Source organism: Cygnus olor, chromosome 10 (genome assembly GCF_009769625.2).
Source record: "Cygnus olor isolate bCygOlo1 chromosome 10, bCygOlo1.pri.v2, whole genome shotgun sequence".
NCBI classification, from domain to species: Eukaryota; Metazoa; Chordata; class Aves; order Anseriformes; family Anatidae; genus Cygnus; species Cygnus olor.
In genome coordinates, this window is record NC_049178.1 from 2,409,018 (window position 1) to 2,421,088 (window position 12,071).

The 12,071-nt window shown below is 41.7% G+C and overlaps 1 long non-coding RNA gene across 1 annotated transcript in view; it reads left to right on the forward strand.

Annotated features, from left to right (window-relative positions):
* Window positions 1-8,463, forward strand: part of LOC121075219 — a 53,664-nt gene extending 45,201 nt beyond the window's left edge. The window contains exon 3 of the long non-coding RNA XR_005822818.1: window positions 8,395-8,463. This is a non-coding gene — a long non-coding RNA (uncharacterized LOC121075219). The remainder of the gene's footprint in view (window positions 1-8,394) is intronic.
* The last annotated feature ends 3,608 nt before the right edge of the window (window positions 8,464-12,071 follow it).

Below are 12,071 nucleotides of genomic sequence, written 5' to 3' on the forward strand. Positions count from 1 at the left end.
AGCAAGAATCTGTCAGCAGCAAAGTGATATAATTGATACTAACACAAAGGAATGCTCAGCCATGAAGCTTCACTTGTGCTCTCTGTGTGGCCTCTCGAGGGTCAGAGATTTAGCGTGAAAGGAGAGCCCAGTCTCTAAAAACAGGAATTGCTGGTCAGGGTATAGCTGTCTAACCAAAGAATATCTAGAGCAGCATCAGGCATTGCCAGGCTCATAGTGTGTTAACTTAGAGTAAATATGGCTTTTTATCTGTTTCTTCTTCTGTTATCTTTTAGTGCAGATGGCCAGTCTGTAACCCTTGCTCTGTAGCACACCTGAGCAGGACAGCTAGGACAGAGGGGTTCCACTGCCACTTAGCCCAAATGCATGAGATCTTCCTTCCCTTTCAAGGCAAAACCCAAAGGGTTTTTCTCTTAAGCAATTTGTAGTTAGTAGTTGCACAAAGCTGTGTTATCCAGAAGTGATTACATTCTTCGATTTCTTGAATCATTTGGAGTACTCTGGAAATGTCATAGCATTCGGTGAAAACTGCTGACAGCCCTTCGTATCCTTAATGGGGTATCCCATTGTTGTTAAAAATGTATTCAGGGTAAAATAATGAAATGAAAATAGGCAGAATGTCTCTCTAGTCTAAATGTAACCAAAAATCCTTGCATATTTTTAAATCAAAACAGCTTTGCTGTCTTGTGTATACTAATACAATCTTAATAACAATAGATAAGAGAGCATTCTTAAAATTCAATTTATCAGCAGTTATTTGGTTACTTGGCTTGATATGATTGATAATGGTTGTGATGAAAGAAATCTTAAAGTTTCCAGCCCAAAAGTAACAGAACTGGGCAGTCAGTGCCATTAGACTTTTCTTCCTCCATGTTTGTATGAAGATATTTTTATCCTATCATGGTTTTAAATAACATTTTTCAGGTCTATCTGAAATCCTGTATGAGTAGTGCAGCTCCCAGAAAAGGCAATGGACCAGGTTAAGCACTGATGTCATTTCACACATACAGCAACCTCATCGAACTGACACATATGTTATTCAGCTATTTTATAAATTGAATTCAGAAAATGTTGAAGGGAGTATCCAGGTAGAGGAAGCCTAGCTAACAAATTCCCTCAAACAAAACTTACCTCACAACTCAGCTGTAATATATGATGGAGATTGCTCTCTGATAATCTTATCTGTTAAGTCTTGCCATTGGGTTGCAACATGAAATGAAGGAAGAATCTCTTTCTTACTGCAGAAAAAAGGTGTGAAGAATGTTAATATGAGTTATGAATAAAGCTGCACACCATTATAAGCCACAATGAAAATATACAACAAAGCGGAAAGTGGCTGAAAGCAGAACAGTGTTAAAAACTGGTGCCTTGTATACTTAATTTATATTATTTACATCCTGATGTGTTTTTTGAACAGTGTGAATTGTTCTCCAGCTCTAGCAGAAAACAACAGCTGTCTGTGCTAGCACTCAGAGTGTCTATTAGCTAAGGTACATCCTTTTTGCCAGTGGAAATAGTGTCCCAGTGTAAAGCTTGACCAAAGGTTTTATTGCTCCACATGTGTTTCCCTGCTGGATTTCCTTATTTTACTGGATCTGAAGCTGTTCTTTCCTGCCGTTACGTTCATTAACTTCACTTCCAGAACAAGCAGCTGGAACCATGTTTCCCTATAAAATGACAATACTTGGCAAAAAGGTTGCAAGACCCTGCTGTATCTTCCGTTAGCTGTTGGCTCATGGTTATTTTACATGATACTGAAGAACAGCCAGCCAACCAATGATCTAAAATCAATGCATGCTTTAAACAGGCCACATCCTATGCTCTGGTGTAATAAGTATAGATCTGTGAAGAATAAACCCATTGCATGAGTGACAGAAGTCTGTATAACATTCTCTTTCTGTTGTTTCATGATAGGCAGCTTTGCAAATGATTTCAGAAGTGCAGAGATATGACAGTGTTTGTTATCATGCTCGTTTTTATTATAGATATTAAGGTCTTGGATGCCTTGAAATATTATGTGCTTTAGCAAGGAAAATGCCTCTGCTATGCTGCTGAAAGCTTGCTCTGTGCAATATGTTTCCACCAGAAAAGGTGTTTGAACCACCCGAGTGGAACAAGTGAAGAAAAAAAAAAAAAAACTAACAAAAAGAGTAGGTGCCTTTGCAAAGTTTAGGCTGGTAGCCTGGATTGTAGGACGTGGGCAGGAGGGAATCCTGGGCCCAGCCTAGGAGGGTCTGTCCCAGGGAGAGTGTGAGGTGGTGTCTGCCCTTCTCTCTGCCCCAAAGAGACCGCTCAGCACTGCTACCCTGTGGGATGCCCAGTCTGTGCGATATGTGAAGGGATGCGTGCCTGCTGCACCACATTTACTCATTAGGGCCGTTCGTGGTGGGGCATTCCTTATAGACTTGGGCCCCAGGAGGTTCTGCAACCAGGAGCCAGTTCCTGTAGGTTGTTTGCCAGGTGGCAGCCTTATGCAGGAATCGACCAGGCCCTGCATCTGAAACCGGCTGTGCGATTTGGAGTCACGGGAGTCAACTAGGCTAGAGGAGATGAACTGCTAAGCCTCTCCCAGAGCTAGCATCCGAAATGTGTGTAATAGGACTTCCAGAGACTAGTTTGTTACAAATGATGCCTGCTTCCAATTTTCCCCCAGTAAGCACATGCTTCTCAGAGTGCTCAATTAATTTTCATCGCAGCAATCCATTGGCTTTGGGAGGTTGGATTACATCCATATAGAGATTAACTTTAGGCTGCTGTATTTGTTTTAACCAATTTTCCTAATGAAACTGCAAGCTCACTGATGTTCATTTATGTTGTAATTAGTAACAGCTAAATATTAGATACATAGAAAAGCTCTGCTCAAATTCCAGGCATGATAACTTGCAGAAGCCTCCCCAAAACAAAGAGCCTGCACTATCTGGAGCACGTCCTTGGCATTTAATCAGTTTAAAGAAGGTGGCTTGTGCAGTTGTTGTTAATTATTTCTGCTTCTCTTGGGGGTCAAAATCTGATAGAATGCAGAACTTCCAAAATGAATGAGGAGAATTCACTTCTTGAATATCAAAGTATATCTTTGACCTTTTTTTTGTAGGAACTTTCAGTTGTTAATTTCTTCAAATCAATTCACCCATCTCCATCTGTCTTAAAATGCCTTCAGAAGAATGGGCATATTCATTTTAGCAACAATAGTAGTTTCCAAATTTATAAAATCTCTTAAGAATGGTTACTAATGATCATTGTCTGGAATAGTAGAAATTATAGAAGCCACTAAAACACTGAGGGCAAGGAAATAAAAGTTGAATGTCTCACATTTAAGACTTTTTAAGAAGAAATTTAATTTAAAAGATAAGGGTCCTACCTGCAGATTTAGAAAGACTGAAAACCCAAGTATTTCAGAAAATGCTAAACAACCTAGGCACCTTGTTGATATGATTTAGGGGTGTTAAAAATAAGCAACAGTGGAAAAGAAACTTGAAGTACCTATAGACATTGTCAGGATGAAAGTTAGAGAAGCTGATCAGAAGGTGGTGGTAGCCATCTCATAAAGTGTTAGAGCATGGATACTGATCTAGATAAATAACACTGCAAATGTAAGCACGTGATGTTTGAAATCAACATCACACCCTCACCTGAAGCACAACATTTAGTTCTGTTGGCAAAAGGATTTTAGAAATGAAAGTCACTGAGAAAAGTATTGAAGAGATGAGTCAGAAAAATGATAGGCACGGAGAATATGAGTAAGAGGGGATGTAATAAATATGCTTAGGTAAATAATGAGAAATCTTGCACCTCTATGTACTTTTATCCCAAGAGCAAGCATTTTAAATCAAAAGGCATAAAATCTGATGTATTGGGCAATGTTTCACTGAGGAGCCACTTGTCTTGGGACTCTGCTTATTTTCTGGGTAAATGTATTGAGCACTAGAAAAAAGGGAAAAAGTCCTCTAAAAATTGTTTGCGCTGGCATGAATGATTGTCATCCTCAGAAATTTATTTCTTAAATCTGGAGCAGGCCCTGGGGAACTGCAAATATCTGAAAGGTTTTCTAGGCACCATATGGTGGTTATGAAAGGATCCAACGCAGGCCTAGTTTTGAGTCAGAAGAATGGAAATGAGGAGGGCTAGATCTTGGAAGGCAGCATGTTCCTGATTATGAAACCAAACGTGGTAGACAGACTTAAGCCCTCTACACTTCAGCAACACTTGCCCTATGTCTATTTATAATTCATTTTGCTAGAGGGACATTATTTGAGTGAGAAAATACTCTTCCGCTCCAGCTTGGGAGTGAAGAAACTGTTATGACAAAAGAAAAGCAAACAGGACTATTTCAGGTGTCTGTAAGAGGCCCTGAACACAGCCGTATACTTGCAAGAGATCCTTGCCTTGGCCATTTTGTTCCCTGTGCTCTGAGAGCGGTGTCTGTTTCCCAGCTTCTCCCCGAACAGGCAGCTCTGCAAAGCTTGCGTTGTGTTGTTCCTTGATAAAACAAAGCTTGATAGCGTGCGAACACCTACGCAAATGCAGGTAAAGCATTTTAGAGGTTGCTGTTTAAAGCAGAGTGAGTTCTTTTCGGACATCTGCCTTGCACTGGAGGATTAATTTCTCCGTGCTCTCCTCCCATCCTGTGTTGGAGAGACACTGCAATAACGTTTTGCTTGTCCTGGCAGGGTCCCTCTCATGGCATTCCCAGCACCTCGTTTCCCTTTGTTGCTGTTCCATCTCTAGGAGTCCCCCCAGTCAGTGCTGTGGTGTTTGGGAAGGATCTGTTTTAACTGTCCACATCCCTCATCGCAGGTCAGAACCTGCTGGGGCTTTTGTTTTATGATAACAATAGAAGTGCTGCAAAGCATCAGTTGTTTGTCCATGACATTCCTCCGATAAGCTCGTACCCTCTCCCCTGTCAAGCAAAACAGGAATATGAGGGAGTGAGAGCCGTAATCTCAGCTGCGCCTGCACAGCCGGGGGTCCTGGAGAGCCCCCCATCCCCTTGCTCCCAGCAGCAGCCTGGCTCCACTGAGGTTGCTGACGACCTCCTTGGGCATCTTGCAGCACAAAGGTTTCATCCTGCTCTTCACAGGGACCAAAGCTTCCTCCTGAGTCCCGCTGGTGGCTCCTGGCTCTTTGTAATGTCCTCCAACCGTGTAGAGCAAGAGCAAGGCCTGCAGCTCTGGGAATTCTTTGTACAAAAGCAAACTTCCAGGAATGCTTTCAGGTTGGCTTTGCCTCCTTTGCACCAGCAGCAGGCTTCAAAGAGGACCCCAGGAAGAGGCTCTTCCAGGAAAGTGGCGTACAGTGCACTGCTGTGGGCTGGCAAGCGGTGAGCATGTGGCTCCGCGAGCTCAGCCTGCATCTTTCAGGCTACTGGTGCCTGTGTGAGGGAGCCAAGGGGAGGGAGGAAGAGCGCTCATTCATTCTCAGTGTTGTTTAGTAAACAAAAAATACTTGTCTGGCACATTGGGAAAATGCATGTCTAAGCAGAGGTGATTTTCTTGCTGTGAGAGAGTCCCTGATGTCTATTGCATTAACTCATTTATTTCCTTGGTACAAATAATCTTCAGGGCAACCAGGTATATTTAAATAGATATCACTGGAATAATTTATTTTTCCAGTGATCCTGTTTAGTGATTAATCCAAATGGATCTGTACCCGATAGCAGGATTTGGCGCAGAATAGCTAATCCCACTGGAAAAACTGGGAAATCAGCAGGAAGAGGTGACTCGAACCGCCAGGGTTTCAGTGCAGAGAACAGAGGTGTGTTTTTGTTCCCCTGTGGTGCAGATCAGGGATGTCCATTCACTGAGCACAGATACTGTTTCAATTACTTATTGAAGTTGGACTCCATTGCTAGAACTAGAATAACGTTTTAGAAAATATAAATGTTAAACAAAAGAGCTTGAAGAATTCCCTGCTGAGGTATTACTTTACTGCCTTCTACAGAGCAATTCTGCCTCACGAAATGAAATCACAAAGATCCAGCAGTAGCTGGAGAGTATGCAAAAGGGAATAATGAGGATTTTGCTTTAAAATTTAAAAAAAAAAAAAAAAAAGGACAAAAACCCTTATATTTTTGTAACTCGTTTTCATTAGAATTTTTAGCAAATATTATCTGGAAGTCTGAAAATAACTGATGTAAATTGAATTCATCTATATAACAACATAAGGGAAAAGTTGTACAAAGTATTTTATTTTTCAAGTTTGTTCAAACTTGTAAAAAATGCACTAAAGATCTCCATGTTCAGTTGTCCAAAGCTGCCAAAAATTAACTGCAGGCCCCCTCTGATCCACTGATGTGTGGTCAGAAAGTCTTAGGTTTTAGCTACTTTTCCAGCTTATAATATGGACTTTGGTTTTGTTGCACCATGCCCTTGTTTAGAGCAGCATGTAAAAAAACAAAAATGGTATTAAAATAATATATTTGAAAATGAAGCAGATCGTTTTTAAAGTGCAAGTAAGTTATTGGAAAGCCATTTGCACACAGGAATAGCAGAAGCATGAATTATCCTGCCCGCTGTAAATGTCAGGCAGTAATGCCTCCTGAAGGCCCTGTCAGGAAGGAAGGAAGGCCAGCTGAAAACCAGGTGTCCTCGTGCAGCCCCACCGCTGCTTCCCATGGTGGTTTCCACCGTTCAACACGATGCCAGGCTTTAACTTATGCCCTTTGGAAGTTAACGCTCCTGGCAGTTTAGGCTGTATGTTCTAAATTTCCTGAGCTGGTTGTCCAAGAGGGTATTTCACCCGTAGGAGAGAGCAGGACCAGTGGCTTGGGTGGAAGCTGGAGCGAATCGCGGGCTTGGTTCAGCCGAGTGCTGAGCCACCTTCAGCTCCGGTGCTTGTTTGCTCTGTAGAAATTATCGCCCCGTTTACTGTTATTACATATCAATGCAATGAAAATCAGAGATTAACCTTTTCAGTATGTGCAGAAATACACCAGCCTCCCATTAATTTCCAGGGACATGCTAACAGTTTCCTGAACCTTAAAAACCTGCTGCTAGGGCATTTCATCAAGAGAGCTACACACTACTTATTTTCCCTGTCTAATACAAATAAGCTTTGCCCAGTAAAAAAGGTGATTTTCAGGTGATTTCGATTGCCATAGCTAAGGACTGTGTTTGCAGTGTGTTGTCAGGCGGTACTGTCGGAGAATGCCACGCTCACTTTGGTCTCCAGTAGCAACACAGATTTCTCCCTGTCTAGTCATATTCTGACAGAAGCCCTAAAAGGTTATATATTGTTTTAGATGAAAATCTGGTAAGGACAACAATACTTACAGTTATGGAAGTAGCACAGATGCTGAAGTCTTTGAAGACCTGGCATCCTTTTCAGGAGAGTAATGAAGAAATTAACAAGACTGCCTTAAAGGCAGCCATTCTTGTGCTCAGGACAGAAAATGCTATGCACACCACTTGAAATAATCAGTGACTCAGCAGCTGGGCTTGCCTGTCCCAGGGTGGTGGACTCACAAGCCATTGGTCTACCATCATTCATCTACCTGCCTCTTCCTCTGTACCTGGGGTTGCACCCAAGATGAGTATGTCCTGGTATACACTGGTTCTGTATGTACTGGCTCTGTACCACTGTGGAGATTTGCCCTACACTTATTTCCATATGTGTGGGGGATACGTGTTATTTACCAAGTTTCGCAGAGCTTGGATGTTAGCCTCTAAGGAAAAGCATCTTTCACAGGCAATGGACACAGAGGGTCCAGGTGAGGACCAACTGAATCCTGCTGAGGCTTTTCCTAACTTGGCTTCATTCTCAGGTAATGCAATGTCCAGTGAAAGGATGATAATGGTCATGGAATTTAGTCTGTATCAGGAAAAGAATTTAGGGTGTTGGAAAAAAACTGTATTTAAAACTGTTCTAATTTCCAAATCCACTGATTCTTGAATTAACATTCTGTGCTACTTTTTTTCCTGTTGATATTATCTTGTAGTTGGGAAGCTATTATTGGAATTCCACTCTAATCTGTCCATTCAATTATTTTGGCTTTGTGTACTACTTATGACCTTTTTAATATTCTGTCATTTGACTGACTGCCTATTCTCATTCTTTTTACTATTTACGGGTTTACAGCCCCATGGGGAAGGAATAACCACACTGACTATTAATGAAAATGTAGAATGCTGAAATGAGCAGAATGGTTTCTCAAACTGCTACAGTGCAGTACGTTCACGAAGCTTACCAAGAACAGTAGCCTTGTTGCGATGGTAGCCCTCAGCCCTCCTCCCAGTGAAGTTGCTGGGTGTTTTCCCCTTGTCTCATGAATTTGCAGAAAGCAGAGGCAGCATTGAAGAGCTGTTCCAACAAAAAAAAAATCGTGTCAAATTGTTAAAAAAAAAAAAAGGGGGGGGGGAATTATGAATGTGTGTTGCTGATTTTTTTTTTTCCTTCAAGTTCACAATTTTTTTAGAGCAACACAGAGTGCAAGCAATAAGAAATGGAGAGTTAAAGTGTGAACCTAAGTAAGAACAAGAATCTCTGCAAAAAAACAGGATCAGGGAGCTAAGTGTATGTGCCTGGTCAGCAACACCGAGCTCGAAAGATACACTTGGACTTTCAGTGTGATTTTTGTATCATGGCAGAGCAGTATCAAGTATAGGGCACAGTAGGAAGGAAAAGTGGCAGAGCCCTTTGGCCTGTCTCTCACAGGCTCATGATAGCATTAAGGCTGTAAGCTGTCTAGGGCTGAAGCAGCCCACGGGCTGCCGAGGATGAAATAGTCCATCAGGAACAGCTACAGGGACTCCGTGGTACTGAAAGACTGCAAAGTGCCAGAGACACCTCGCCCAGCTCCTGTGGGCTGGCTGGTGGAGCTTCAAGTTCTGTCCTATTTTGAATAGTTTATTTTAGAAGAGCCAAATGTTACCAGAATTTGGAAGAAGACATGTAATGGGTAGTGTTGTATACGCAGCTGAAATCTAGGTGGTGGATTTAAAGCAGAGAATTAATAGTGTGTATGATAGCAGACAATTGTGAATTTATGAAGCTAAGGTTTATGAAGAATGTCCTTTAAGCCTGTCTGAATGAAATAGGGCAGATACTTGCATACTTAAGGAAGCAGAGAATGAACTTGAGCTTATAGTAGAGTGTGATTTTTTTTTTTCTAGCTGTTGCATTACAGTAGCTTTGATAAGATGCGCAGGGCTATTTTTCATTTGATTGTTTTGCATGTGGCAAAGGATAGAAGCTATAACACGCGTAGTTAACATTTGAAAAGCATGTACAGAGGAACCAAATACTGGAGAAAATGTGGGCTTCAGCCAAAGGGAGAAGCTGACCTTACACCATGAGCTATCTCCATCATTTTTAGACTGATTTTCTCACACGTGCACTTGCATAGTGTACCTTGTTAAGTATATGTTTGAAGGTTACTTTTGCACACTTGCGTGCTTTGTATCCTGGTAAAGATAGTATGGTAGCCGACAGGATGAACCATGTAAAATCACAGGTTGGAATTAAAACTGGGTCCTCCAGTGCTTAGTGCTATTGTTGTATTGTGTGCCATGGAGCAAGCGACTACTGGGCATGACGTAGCATGAGATGAAAAAGGCATGCTTTTGATTGACTTTGTAAAGAGTATGGGAAGCAGTGCTGAAAGAAGGCCTCTAAGCTTGTAATGGGAAATTTGTAATCAGAAATGGCATGGTTTATATCCTTCTGTATATCTAATCGTATTGTTGTCTGATCTAATTGAAAGCCTAAAGGCTTCTTGCTGGGTGAAAATTGCATGGGGAAATAGAATCTAGATAAGATGCCTGTCATCTTAATATCAAAGCACTTGAGTCCGGGGTAAAAATGGCAGATTTTTGTTTTAGGAGAAGAAAGACTTTTTCCTTCTGTTGGATTCCGTGAACAACGTGATTCAAAATATCCTGTATCATTGGACTGCAGAGAGTCAGAGTCAGTTAGGCTTCAAAAACATGGCCATGGTGAGGTGTAACTATTTAACTGACTGAGACAAATCCCATATCTCAGCAATATAAATCTGCCCACCATTTCTTACTGTTTTCATCCCACAAAGGAAAAGCATGAAGTAACTGCAAGCATTGTTCTCCAACAGCTTTTTTGTATTTACCTGGAGTTCACGGAGACAGCTGGAAATAACTGGTTCCAGGTATTTCTGCCACAACTCTTGACTTTCTGGCAAAGCTGCTGGATAATCGGCACCAAACTGAAAGTGCCTTGTTGCAAAGATTTTTGATTGAGAAGTATCATATTTTAAATTTGTTTTACCCAAATTAATTAACACCATATATCAGAGCATTTTAAATGGTAACAAGAAAAGTCACTGGGACCTCTTAATTGGACAGGCGAAGTGGAAGTCTAATGCAGCACATAGCCATGTGTAAAATGTTTAGACTACAAACCTTTCTGATTAATCTTTAGCTTCAAGGCAAAAATAAATGTGTTTAGTAGCAGTCATCTTGGGATTGTCTTTGTGGATCACTGGAAAGAGAAGTGTGATGATAGATAGGTGAAATATATGACCAATGAAGTTAAGTGACAGATAGCAGTGCAGAAGCCTGGTTAGGGCCGAAGCTCCTGAAGTATGAGGAAAGGCAGATATCTATAAATAAAGTACATAAGATGTGGAAGCTGATAAGGAGAGAGGACAGCGTGAAAAAATAAGCTCTGTAAGCCGAATGAAAACATATGGCTTAAGCTTTGGTTGTGTTCACTGCAGTCATCACTGTGAAAGTTATCTGAATATTTTCTTTGCCTAGCAAGAAGCAAAAGTATCACTTTCATCCCCAAATTAACAGAATTGAGAAAACCACAGAATCTGCAGGAGTCCTTCTACAGCCCATTCCCCTGGGAGAGAAAGGGAGAGGGTGAGACACCCCTGACATTCAGCAAAGGAATCCAAGTTATGCCTGCTGTGTGCCAAGTCCAAATCTGTCTTGTGAGAATGTTACTGGATTGGTAACATTGAGCACCAAGGAATTTGTGCTCTGAGAGCCACTGCCTCCCAAATGGTGGTGCCTGAGGGCAGATTGCAGGGGTCAGAGGGAAATGCATAGCCTCTCTCTCCTCCACCAGCCCCCAGAGCACAAGGACGATCCTTTTGCAAAGTTATTTGTGCTTTAAATGTCCCAATCAAAGAAAAAGAACTTGCATCTTTATTAGCCAGTGGAACGAATCCCCTTTCTTCTGTAGGTGCTTGAATTCTCAAAGCAGTTGGAGTGGGTTCACGTATCTTCTCACAGTGTGTGCTGGATTTTTTCTAAGCAATTTTCACTCCCCCACAATGAGATAACATGAATGAGTCTGACTGCGGTGGTTGCTGATGAAGTCAGGTTAGTGTATGGAGTATGTTCCCTCTTTCTGCAGCTCCTCCAGCATTGGGACCCCTTGGTTCGCAGACAGACCCAGACAAATTTTCCTATCTGTCAAGCACCTGTATTAGGGTGACTCCAGATCCTATCTAGACTCCTGCGGGGAGCTCTGTGCTGGGGGGTGATCCACCGCCAGTCTTACATTGCTCAGAGCAGCACCTGACAGACTCCAGAGTGCAGTTAATGTTAGGCACGTTCATTTAAAGGAGTGGGCTACTTTTTCTGTTGAAGTAAAGCAATTAAGAGGTATTCTGTGATATTACAGATTTATTTCTCAACACAGGAAGTTAAAAAAAATATGAGTGTAATGTTCTTTAGAGCATCTATAACTCAGTCTTGTGGCCTTCTGCTGAGGGATGTATTAAAGCAAATACCGTATTTCAAAAATACTGACACTGTACTGTGTCAGCTGCGTAAGCCGTGCTTTTGCATAGCTTTGTGTTTTTGCTTCACTAGTATGTTTTTACAGTAAACAAGTCAGACGGGCATCCCAAAAGAGCTCAGGTCTTACTCCCATACACTGCTCTGTGGAGTGTTTCCTAGCAATTTGCCTCCTGGTTAAGCCTGGCTAGAGGTTTCCTATAGCTATTAAATGGGATTAAAACCAAGCAAAGAGCAAATTGCACATTTTCTTCCCATAAAAGTGACAGCTATAAAAGATTGGTTTGGCAAGAAGCTGTCCCGAATCACACTGCCCTCATGTTCCACTAAGGCCACACATTAATGCATCCCGAG